The 13,196-nt window shown below is 39.6% G+C and overlaps 1 long non-coding RNA gene across 1 annotated transcript; it reads right to left on the bottom strand.

The window, feature by feature from the left end:
* Window positions 1-9,780: 9,780 nt before the first annotated feature.
* On the bottom strand, window positions 9,781-12,979 carry LOC135095717 (uncharacterized). Its single transcript, XR_010264476.1, has 2 exons — window positions 10,796-12,979; window positions 9,781-10,730 (listed from the first exon to the last, which is right to left on the bottom strand). It is a non-coding gene; the product is annotated as an uncharacterized LOC135095717 (long non-coding RNA).
* Between the last annotated feature and the right edge of the window lie 217 nt (window positions 12,980-13,196).

Raw genomic sequence — 13,196 nt, 5'->3', positions numbered from 1 at the left:
CACACACACACACACACACACACACACACACACACACACACACACACCTGACAACATTATTAAAACCTATTAAAGTGCTTAAACACAAAAAGCACAAGTTATGCAAGAATATGTTATGAATAAATGTTTAAATCACTAGTTTACTCATACATCGTAACTTGATAAAAACTTTGGAAAAATTAAAAACAAAAGATTTTGAAAAAGCGTCAGTATATGTTGGTCGTTTTAGTAAGCCAGAACCTTTGTATCGTTTCCTTACCTACTGACTGCTTTGGTTCCTTGAATGCTTTATAATTTCAAATGATGCATCACAAAAGGGAATATTTGTTTCTATTTATCTTATTTATTTATTTATTTCGGTGCATGAAGCTTCTGATAAACATTCCCTCGGGTGACTGAGATGAAGCAATATCAGCCACAGCTTGACAAGACACAATAGGCGGGAAGCATTGACATTTGCTTCAATATTACCATCAGAAAAAAATGTATATGTAGGCAAATCAATGTAACAGACAACTTATACAAACTTTAATTAATGGTAAGAGCTAAAATCTAGTAAAGCTAAACTTAATGTAAGGTTACCGACTCGACTTAAAGCCAAGACAGCCTAAACACTAAAACAAAAGCCATAACACATGCGTAACTACCTCACTGTTTTATACACCGCTTGATAAGGCCCCTGGAGAAGCTTGTTATTCTCTTGCATAAAAAGATGTGAAAAAAAAAAGTTTATGAAAGAGATAAATCTTATATAAACTGCTCCTTAATTTGTGATAAAACACACACACTTTTGACAGATTCATTCTATTGTTAGTTGTTCACTCTGTCAATAATAATAATAATGAATAAATAAACACACAATAAAGAAAAGCATAATATAATTCACACGACGGTTCCCACGCAAAGCTGTGACGGGAGCCATAACTTAATAGGCTTCCATTTAAGAGGCTATTACTGAACTCTATTTTATTTTATTTTTATTTATTTTTAGTGCAAATGAGCTTTTTTCCCTCATAAACAAGAGACACTGTATAAAGTAGCAAATTTCTGTCTATAAGCGAGAAATATTGTGTTTTAAGTTGTGGTGGAAACTTCTATAAACCAGAATGATACTAAACAAACTCAATTTTGGGGGACAAGAATTATCTTTTAGCCCCACAAACAAGTAGGAAATTGTATAGAGAAACCAGGATACTTTTCCTATAAACAATAAATACAGATCAATTAAAATAAATAAATAAATAAAATATGGTAATGCATTCCTTTCATATCAATTTATTTTATTATTATTATTATTTTTTTTTTTTTTTTTTCCCATGAACAAGATGGAGAGGAAAGGTGTCAAATATTAGCTGCTGTTTTCCCGCACACAAAGTAGATGCATTCTCTCTCGCAATGCTGGGCACACTTGAGCATTTTCTGCATAAGGGGATGCGAAACACCATGTAAATTTCTCAAATGTTATAAAACTTCAGAACTTTCCCCATACAGTGAAGAATTCTTTCTCTACAGTGAATAGTAAAAACTTAAGATTTCCTTCACTAAACAAGACACTCAATACGTACAACTGAAAAAATTAAGGCTATTTCATGATGTGGATTAATCTCAATTCGCCTTCAAACTTATACATCTCTTTCCTTAAATAAACCAGACTTTAAACTACTCTTAATTACTTGTATTTCACCATCTTATCCATTTAATTCTTTGTGCTTGGTTCAGACTCCTCAAAGCGCCTGGTGCTATAAAAATAACTTTTTTTTTTTTCTTTTAAGTATTTTCTGGTGAATTGTGCGATGTGTTCTGGTGCTACTACAACCACCACCACCACCACCATCATTAACCAGCGAGAGAGAGAGAGAGAGAGAGAGAGAGAGAGAGAGAGAGAGAGAGAGAGAGAGAGAGAGAGAGAGAGAGAGAGAGAGAGAGAGAGAGAGAGAGAGAGAGAGAGAGAGAGAGAAATAAATAAAAAAAATAAGTAAAAAAATCTAGATGCCTTGATAATATCTGCAAAAAACTAATTTTTCTTCTATTATTATTGCACTGCTTCTTTTCCTTCCATACATTCCCTCATGAATAATAAAGTTTGGCTAAAGTTTGCATATTATTATAACCGAGTTGTTATTTCATTCCTTCCTTTAAAAATATTGCACTTTTCTTCATTTTCTGCCTTTTTTATGCACTTTGTCTAAATTTAATAAGTGCCGAATTAAAACTGGTTGTGTTGCAAAGAACCACTCAAAAGCTGCAATTCAAGACCTCGTTCTATAAATATTCCACTTTTCTTCCTTTTTAAAAATACACTTTATGTTTAAATTCAATAAGTGCTGAATTAAAATTGCTTGTATTGTTATCATCAAAAAATGTCCTTCAAATTAATGCTATATAAATATTGCAATTATTGACATTTTCTTTACCTCATTCTATTACATCCATCTTCTATTTCCCTCTTCAATGTATAAAAACTTAACTGTATACTAAACATGACTGATTTTTCCTCTTCTTTATCTTTTCTTTACCTCATTCTATCATGCTTATCTTTTATTTCCCTTTTCACTGCATAAAATTTAAATGTATACTAAACAATTATTTTTTCCCCTCCTCCCTCACTCCACAGACACAACAAGATACATTCCTCTGTATTACACTTACTCTTCTATCTGTTAAGTAGTTGTCTCTAGTTCAAATAAAGATGGTGAAAAATTTTAGCCGAGTCTCCCATCTCATAATTTCATAGTGTTCAGAAATATGTCTGGATAAATGTTACTTATTGCAGTTTCACGTTTTATGTTATGTTTGTGCTTCTTTTCATCCTTCAATGGTCGTAATTCAATGGCTGCATTTCATAAACTTTAACTCAGCATTCTTTTCATCTTTTTTTTGTGAATTTTTATTTATTTATTTATTTTTATTTTATTTTATTTTTTTTTTTTGATTGCCATGACTTACTCTCCCATTTGCAATTTCTTGGTTATGTGTCACAAACTTTAAATCAACACTGTAAACTTTACCAATTTCATTCAATTTCTCATTAGATTTCACAACCTTCAAATTAACAAACATCTGCAAAACCTTTCTCATTTGCAGTTTTTACATAACACTTTACAAATTTCTTTAATCAACACTCATTTGATAACATTTTTTTTTTATTCATTCTCTTCTGACTTCTGTTCATACTTAAACTCTAACTAAATCCTGTATAGCTCACCCACACAAACATTCATTTAAAAACCTTTTCTCATTCCTGATATTTACATAACGCTTCACAAATTACCTGAATCAACACTCATTTATAAATTTCTTTCTCATTAATTCTCTTCTGATTTCTGTTCATGCTTAAACTCAAATTAATTCTTGTATACTTTGCCTACACACACTTATTTAAAATCTTCTTCATTCTCTTCTGACTTCTGTTCATGCTTACACTCTAACTTACTTTTGTGTAGTTTACCCCTACGAATATTAATATAAAACCCTTTGTTATTCACTCTCTTCTCTCTAAGTCCATCTAATTCCTGCATATTGTACCCACACAGATACATCAATACAATCCCTCACACATTTAGACACAATTATACAGAGTTGCCATGCATAGGCTTCCTGTCTTGTTGAATCTTTCCTCATGTCCTTATCCTGATCTTATGAAACCTTCTGTTTGTAATGAATGGCTAAAAAAAAAGACAGACAAACCCTTAGATACAAAACTAAATAAAAAAAAAAACTAAAAGCAACAGGCCACCACCTCTATGATAAATCTTGCACACACACACACACACACACACACACACACACACACTTTCACCTTCTTTCCACAAATACACATCCCTTAACCCTACATACAAACAGCTCCCCCTACGTACAAACCCACCAGGCAACAAGAACAATAACAACAACAGTGCTGGTGCCACCTTCAGGCTGACGCTCGAGTCAGCTGATCCTCATGTCATCGTAGTGGCCGCTGGACGGAGCTTGCCTGGGGTGCAAGGGAGAGAGAGAGAGGGAGTTTGTTTACATTAGTGAGACATGGAAACCGGTACACAAACTAGCTCTTCATTATGTGTTGCCAGAAAAAACTTGTACAAAGGAGAAAAGAGTTTGTTTACATCAGTGATTTGTGAAAATAAAGATAGACAGGCAGCTTTCACACACACTGACTTTTCACCATCAACCGTCCACGCACAACACCGTGCATCCCACAGCGTGTGCCACCGCGTGTACTGCCAATCCACGACACAACCTTGTGCTGTCCCTGCCCACCATCGCTTCCATCCTCCCACCACACGGGACCACAACTAGTTCCTGTCGGACCAACAGGCCTGCAGCCTTTCGTCCCAGAGAGATGGCCTGCCTTGCACCAGGCTAGCCAAGCAGCAGGCAGTCTGCTGCCCACATCACCATCCTCCACCATCACTTCCGGCCAGCAGTGTGCACGCACCAGCAGCACGGAGCAAACTCAAGTGCATTCGGCATCAAGTCAGGATGACAAAGAGCACGACACGTGCGTCCACGGAACGCAAAGTACACGTCGTGCCGCGGTGCAGGATGCTTTGTGTCCACGGCTGTGGCCGTGACGTGTCAAAGCGTCCACGCACACCCAGTCGCTGCAAAACCACGACGCTGTGCGACGGAGGGCGGATGGCGACAAGTCCACGTCTGTGAGAGCGGCCGTACTAACTCTTCATTTCCACGTGGTAAGAAGGTACTGGCCAAGAGGGAATACAGATCAAAGAGGCCCAGTGAGGTGGTGTGTGCAGTGTGTTTGTGTTCACCTCAGTATGTGTGTTAGTGTTGCTGTTGCTACTCTTACGGCAAGGTTTTCAGCCTTACCTTGGTGTGTCTGTGTTCATTACACACCAGCACTCTGATGCAAACACTGACTCGTCTTGCTCTCCATCTGTTGCGCTACACACAAACACACGGATACACACTTCCCATTATTCTGTCTGTCTGTTTGTTTCAGCTTGTCTGGATAAGAAGAACAGTTGCCACTGAACACAAACACACAATAATTTACTCTATCTACTTTGCATGTTTTCCACACCTTGCTATAATATCTACACATTTTCTTCCTGCTCTTATTCTTACAATAAAAATTTCAGCATTCCATGGCTATTATTGTATCCATGAAGTGTTTATCCTTTGTTATTCTCTAATTTCCACTTCTCCCCTACACTAGCTACACACTTCTTCCTGTTCTTAATCTTATGGCAAAATTGTCAGCTTCTCTCTCCTATTACTGTATCAGTGAACCTTATATCACTATTCCTTATTACTGCACCAGGTAGCCAAGACCTTCCCGACAATAAAGGTGCGGCCTGTTAAGGTGGTTTGGGCTGCCTGTCCTGTCTCCTGTTGCCTGTTTAGTTAACGACCCAATGACGTGCTGGGTTATGGGCTCACAAGATGCAGGGGACACACACACACACACACACACACACACACACACACACTACTCAAGTTTTTAGTCTCTCTCTCTCTCTCTCTCTCTCTCTCTCTCTCTCTCTCTCTCTCTCTCTCTCTCTCTCTCTCTCTCTCTCTCTCTCTCTCTCTCTCTCTCTCTCTCTCTCTCTCTCTCTCTCTCTCTCTCTCTCTGTGTAACACACACACACACACACACACACACACACACACACACACACACACACACACACACACACACAAGCATGCAAGCAAACAGGACAGGCAAGTTCACGGGGCAGGCTACAGCAGGGCAAGGCAGGTCAGGGCGGGGCGGGGCGGGGCAGGTCAGGGGTACTAACCATGCAGGGTGACAGGCACGGGCAGCTGCTAGTAATCATAGAACTCGCTGAAATTGACACAGAAAACGGGCTTGGCATTAATGGTGAGGTCCTGACGAGATGGAAGAGGAAGAGGATGAGGAAGAGGAAGGAGAGGAGGGTTGGTGACATGACAGCCTCTATTCTCAAATGCCTTGCTCTCTTTCTGCTTCTCTCTCTCTCTCTCCACGATTGTTTTCAAAGGCCACAAAGGTGATTAGCCATGTTCCCAAGAGTGTTTCTCCTGTTCATAATGTGGGAGTCTTGTTAATCTGTCACTAGAACCATAAAAACACCCTTAAAATCCTGTGCCACTTATTGTTTCTCCTGTTAATAATGTAGAAATCTCATTAATCTGTCACTAGAACCATAAAAACACCCTTAAAATCCTGTGCCACTTATTGTTTCTCCTGTTAATAATGTAGAAATCTCGTTAATCTGTCACTAGAACCATAAAAACATCCTTGAAAACCTGTATCACTTATTGTTTCTCCAGTTAATAATGTAGAAATTTCGTTAATCTGTCACTAGAACCATAAAAACACCCTTGAAAACCTGTATCACTTATTGTTTCTCCACTTAATAATGTAGAAATCTCATTAATCTGTCACTAGAACCTTAAAAACACCCTTAAAAACCCATGTCACATCAACAAGAGCCTTTTGAAAGTAGTGAAGACATTTTGCAGAAGCATTTCAGAATATGGTCCGAAGACAGCAACACACTAATATATCCCTTGTGATTTGGGTCAGGGGAAGACTTTTGGGATATGAATGTAGTGTAAGGGAGGAAGAGAGGCTTGGTATGAATCAGACAGTAATACAAACATGAGGTACAGATCTAGAGTGTGGGAGAGGACAGATAACAGTAAGAAGGAAATATTAGCCTGTGTTTTGAGGTCTTGTGTTAAACTCTGCAGTATTGTGGCATGTTATAAGTAGCTGTGATGCATTTCAATGAGAGAGAGAGAGAGAGAGAGAGAGAGAGAGAGAGAGAGAGAGAGAGAGAGAGAGAGAGAGAGAGAGAGAGAGAGAGAGAGAGAGAGAGAGAGAGAGAGAGAGAGAGAGAGAGAGAGAGAGAGAGAGAGAGAGAGAGAGAGAGAGAGAGAGAGAGAGAGAGAGAGAGAGAGAGAGAGCAGGTCAGGTATGGGTCAAAGCAAGGATCACAATGTATACGAACACAAGAAACATGTTAAAATAATGTGTTTATCTTGTCATCATCATCATCATCATCATCATCATCACCATCACCAGTCTTCATCAGTCCATTAATCAACATGCTACCTCACTGTAAACCTAACACAAGATACACATGTTAAAATAATGTATTAGTCTGTCATCATCATCACTATCATCATCATCATCACTATCATCATCATCATCAACACTCTTCATCAGACCATTAATTAACATGCTAACTTACTGTAAACCTAACCTAACCTAACCTAACCCACACTCAATGAAGGGGCAGGAATACATAAGGCATGGTATCTGTACTAGTAAAGGAATATAATCATAAATAACTGCACTTAGTTAGATGAAGGAGAAACTGAAGGTAAGGAAATATACTACTACTACTACTACTACTACTACTACTACTACTACTACTACTACTACTACTACTACTACTACTACTACATACAAAAATACACAAGGAAAGGATATACAAAAAACAACATTATCTTCTTTTTTCAACCATAATCACACACCCATCATTTGTTCTCCATTTTCCTTGTAACACACACACAAACACACACACACACACTCACACACTGACCTGTTCCCCACGTTGCTACCCATCTGGGGGCGCCGCGTGGATGCCTGGCGCTGGCGGGTCATGAAGGAGTGACCCTGATCCACCGTGGAGAGGCGCTGGCTAATCATCTGCCGGTGCATCTGCATTCCCTGTGTGTGGAGACAGTGGTGGTGGTGGTGGTGGTGGTGGAGATAGTGTTGTGGTATGGTTTTAAATAAGTGTGGGTCTTGTAGTAGTAGTAGTGGTGGTGGTGGGATAGTGTTATGTGGTATGGTTCAAATAAGTGTGGGTCTTGTAGTAGTAGTAGTAGTAGTAGTAGTAGTAGTAGTAGTAGTAGTAGTAGTAGTAGTAGTAGTAGTAGTAGTAGTAGTAGTAGTAGTAGTAGTAGTGGTGGTGGTGGTGGTGGTGGTTTATACTCTTGTAGTGTGAAATGTGAGGTTGTCAAGCACTGGAAGCATATTTTACCATTGAAAACTTAAAAAAAAAATTAAAAAAATCACCTTCAATATAACAGCAACATGATATAAAGAAATAAAGGTGCACATTTATTGCCTATTGTCATGCTAACGATCAACAAATATTTCTAATGGAGCGTAACTAATTCACAGATCAAAACGTGCACTCACTGAAGATATGATTAGGTTCTTAAAGGTGTGAAAAATGTACTTGATTTGGGATATTATTTAAAGACGTCTCTCTCTCTCTCTCTCTCTCTCTCTCTCTCTCTCTCTCTCTCTCTCTCTCTCTCTCTCTCTCTCTCTCTCTCTCTCTCTCTCTCTCTCTCTCTCTCTGTGTTTCTCACCAGGTTAGGTTAGGTTAGGTTAGGTTAGGTTAGGTTAGGTTAGTGTTTCTCACCAGGTTAGGTTAGGTTAGGTTAGGTTAGGTTAGGTTAGGTTAGGTTAGTGTTTCTCACCAGGTTATAGAAGGCAGTAGTGATGAGCTTCTCCTCCATGTCCCTCACCATCTTGCTCTTCTCAGTCTCACGCTGCAACAGACACACCTCACCATTATAACTTTGTAAACTTCAAGATAAACACTGGTACCTTTCCCAGAATGTTCCCTTGACTATGTATCCTTACCTTCTTGTTCTCTTTCTATCACTTAACAGTACCCCCTTGAAATACCCCACTCTCCAACACACTCCAACTTCATGTCCCCTTAACAGAGCCCCTTACAACCCCCACTCCTCCAGTCCCCACCTCAATATTGCCCCCCAATGAAACACTCCCTATTCACAAGTTTTCTTACCTCTTCAAACCTTGCAGTGCCCACCTAGGTTCTATAAGCACTCCCTGTTCGTAATGCTTTCCTACAACACCCCTTAAAACAATGATACTGTCTACACTCCTTCAAAACCCTCTGCTCTTAATGCTTTCTTATTCCTTACCCCTTCTACCAGTCCAGTACCCACCTATGTTCTTATCAAGCCTTCCTACTACAGCTATTTACATGTATCCTTACTAGTAATCCTTGAAGGCCTCCCCTGCAGTGCCTACCTCCATGTTCTCAATGATGCGCTCCTTGTCCTGGATGGCAGAACGCAGGTGGGACACGTCGGGCACCAAGGCGGGGTTGTGCTTGGGGTCCAGGGTCTTAATGACGGACTTTGCCTTCCCCAGGTACTTCTTGTAACGTTCCTCCATCGCCTCCATCTCCCCCTCCTTCTTGGTTAGTGATTCCTCCAGCCGGGACACCTTCTCTCCTGCCAGGGTGAGGTGAGGTGAGGTGAAGTTAAGTGAGATTAGTTTAGATTAGGTTAGGCTTAGGCTAGGTTAAGTAAGGTTAGGTTAGGTTAGCTTAAGTTAGCTGAGACAATTCTCCAGCTGGGACACCTTCTCTCCTGGTGAGGCATGAGGTTAGGTTAGGTTAAAATAAGATAGCACCAATGAAGATCTCAAAGAAAACGGATGGCAGTGTACTCACTCTGCTCGGCCAGCTTGCGTTCCAGGTCTGTGAGCCTCCGTGTGTCGGCTGGGTCCTGCTGGCGTGGCGGAGGGACAGCGGCGGGCGGCATGGTGGTGGTGGTGGTGATGGAGGTGGACCGCGCCTCCTCCACCTCACTTTCCAGCTCCATTATTCTTGTGTTGAGCTGTCTGTTGTGGGAGTAAGGTCATCTCTCTCTCTCTCTCTCTCTCTCTCTCTCTCTCTCTCTCTCTCTCTCTAAATGCTTACCCTGGTTTCATCTCTCCAGTTTCTATGACTATAAATTATCATCAGCTTCTCTTCTTTTTTTTTTCACTACTTACCTCTCTCTCTCTCTCTCTCTCTCTCTCTCTCTCTCTCTCTCTCTCTCTCTCTCTCTCTCTCTCTCTCTCTCTCTCCACACACCTTCCACACACACACACTCAAAACAACACTCAAGTCAGTTTTAAGTCAACACACAAATCAGTCAACAGGAATTTTGAGGTTCTTGTACCAATCTTGTGTCAGCCAAACTTAAATCATTACTTGAGCTATTTATATTTTTAATCTTTTCTTACTTACTTCTATTCATTAATGTATTTTGTGTCAGTTCATTGTTTATGTCAATCTTCACTAAGTCGGTTTTTACGTCAACACGGTGTAACTTCCGCAGGAGTCTTACACATCCGAGTCATTTGCACATCTTTTACGTCAATAGAATTTTTACGCAAGTCTTCGCTGTCACTTTTTACGTCAATACATAATGATTTTTGCACGTCAGTTAACAGGTCTTTAACTCAGAACAACTATAACAGCACATCTCATATCCTGTTAACTTTTCTATTTTCTCCTGTTAATATTTTGTCAATAGATCTTTCACCCAAGTCTTCTCTAAGTCCCTTTTTACGTCAATACATGCACATCAGTCAGTTAACAGATCTTTAATTGTGAACCACTATAACAGCACATCTTACATCTTTTAATCTCCCTTTTAATTTCCCTCTATCAGTTTTTAGTCAACAAAACTTTTACGTCAACCTTCAACATTTCACTTTACGTCAACTCCCTCTATCAGCTTTCAGTCAACAAAACTTTTACGTCAACCTTCAACATTCACTTTACGTCAACTCCCTCTATCAGCTTTCAGTCAACAAAACTTTTACGTCAACCTTCAACATTCACTTTACGTCAACTCCCTCTATCAGCTTTCAGTCAACAAAACTTTTACGTCAACCTTCAACATTCACTTTACGTCAACTCCCTCTATCAGCTTTCAGTCAACAAAACTTTTACGTCAACCTTCAACATTCACTTTACATCAACTTCCTCTATCAGCTTTCAGTCAACAAAACCTTTACGTCAACCTTCAATGCGTCACTTTACGTCAACTCCCTCTATCAGCTTTCAGTCAACAAAACTTTTACGTCAACCTTCAACATTCACTTTACGTCAACTCCCTCTATCAGCTTTCAGTCAACAAAACTTTTACGTCAACCTTCAACATTCACTTTACGTCAACTCCCTCTATCAGCTTTCAGTCAACAAAACTTTTACGTCAACCTTCAACATTCACTTTCCGTCAACTCCCTCTATCAGCTTTCAGTCAACAAAACTTTTACGTCAACCTTCAACGCGTCACTTTATGTCAACACAGCAAGGCAATTATTACGACACACAGACTCAAATGAACCACACACACACACACACACACCACAGCACACACCACAGCACACACCACACAAGACATGCCAGCCCAAACAAGGCCCTGAACACCCACCATGCACCTCACTTGTTATCTGTTAGTGGTGAAGCCTTACTGGTCCCCCATGCCTGAATATGCCTCAGTGTCCCCCTCCATGCCCAGACACCCCCAGCACTCCCCCTGCACAGCCACTCACACAGCATCCACTTGTACCACCACCCTCCCATTACACCAGCAGGAACCCCACACAGCACCACACAGCGCCTTGCAGCATCTCACTGGTTAAGTACCCACAGCAACTCACTCACTCACACACACACACACACACACACACACACACACACACAGAGAGAAAGAGTGAGAGAAAGGAAGAATGGAAGAAGTGAGGAAAGAGAGGGAGAGAGGGAAGGTGAAAAAAAAGTGGTGTGACAAGAAAAAGAAGGAAAGAAGGAAAGGAGGAAGAGAAGGGAAGGAAAGGATTAAAGGATGAAGGGAAGGAGGGAGTTAAGAGAGAAAGGAAGATAGTAAGGAAGAGAAAAGAAAATAATGGTTAAATGTGAAAAAACGAAATAATTGAAAGGAACAGAGAGAGAGAGAGAGAGAGAGAGAGAGAGAGAGAGAGAGAGAGAGAGAGAGAGAGAGAGAGAGAGAGAGAGAGAGAGAGAGAGAGAGCAAACATACACTCCCCTATCCTAACAAGAAGAGAGCAAATCAGAAATAAAAGAATCAGAAGAATGACAACCCTTAAGCATTATGAGAGACAGACAGACAGACAGACAGACAGACAGACAGACAGACAGACACCCAGATTAATGCAAAACTCCAACACAAGGTTATCACTTCCCAAATAAGTAAAATAAGAAAACTGTTAAATAATACACATAAGCACTCGAGCATGTAAAGTTAGAGAAACAAACAGAAACATTTGTTATACCTTACAGACTGAATTAGGGTTTATAAGGGTTTATTAAGGCAAAATGGTATTAGATTTTGAGATTATTAATTACCTAACGCTTGTCACTTGTATATTGTAAGTTAGAATGAAGCGAATTATTATTTTCTTTGTGATTTCTACATTCCTTTACTGAGATTTACCTGTACCTCTGATAACACTCCACTATTTTTTTTCTCTCTCTCTTATGGCAACACTTCAATTGCTGCTATTTGTGTGGATGGGTTACCTATACACACACACACACACACACACACACACGTCTTCCTATGTTGCACTGTCACCCTCGCAAACAACGCCCAAGTCTTTTTCTTTCTTTCTTTCTTTTTTTTTTATGGCAATGTTTAAATTTTTGCTAGGTTATTTTTCCCTCCCAATGTACAGTTCCTCCCTCCGTCACTGCCTCCTGGGTGTGACGCCTCGGATTTGTCGCGTCTTGTTGCCTTTTAAAAGTGAATGTCAAAATTAAGTTACTTTTTTTTTTTTTTGTCTGTTTTTAAAGTGCAAATAAGGTGAAGATGACAGTTTTTCATGTGTTGCTTTTTAAAATGAAGGTAAGATAATGGTTTTCCACTTGTCGTCTTTTAAACCCCAAAAATAAAGGTAAGAATAATGTTTTTTTTTTTTTTTAATTATCACCTTTTAAAATCACAACTAAGATAATGTAACAATTTTCAACTCGTCATCTTTTAAACCCAAAATGAAGATAATTATCACATTTAACATCACAACTAAAATAATATGACAAATTTCATCTCATCTTTATAACCCAAAGTACAGATAAGATAATACTATCCAATTATCACATTTAACATCACAACTAAAATAATGACAAATTTCAACTCATCTTTTAAACCCAAAGTACTGATAAGATAACACTTTCCAATTATCACATTTTAAACGACAAAGAATAAGACACAATATGAATACAAAGCAACAAGACGCCTCCTCACTTATCATCTTTATAAAGCTCACCAAATGAACGAGAACAGCAAGGACCTGGCACTCCCCACCCCCCACCCCACTCCCTCACCAAACCATCGACTTCCTGGGCGCTGTGTTTACAAGGGTGCCCAGCGACAGTACATGACGGACAACTGATGCACAGACA

The sequence above is a fragment of the Scylla paramamosain genome, unplaced genomic scaffold (genome assembly GCF_035594125.1).
Source record: "Scylla paramamosain isolate STU-SP2022 unplaced genomic scaffold, ASM3559412v1 Contig1, whole genome shotgun sequence".
Classification (NCBI taxonomy): domain Eukaryota; kingdom Metazoa; phylum Arthropoda; class Malacostraca; order Decapoda; family Portunidae; genus Scylla; species Scylla paramamosain.
Note: the sequence above shows the minus strand (reverse complement) of the source record. Positions and strands in the feature narration are given on the sequence as shown.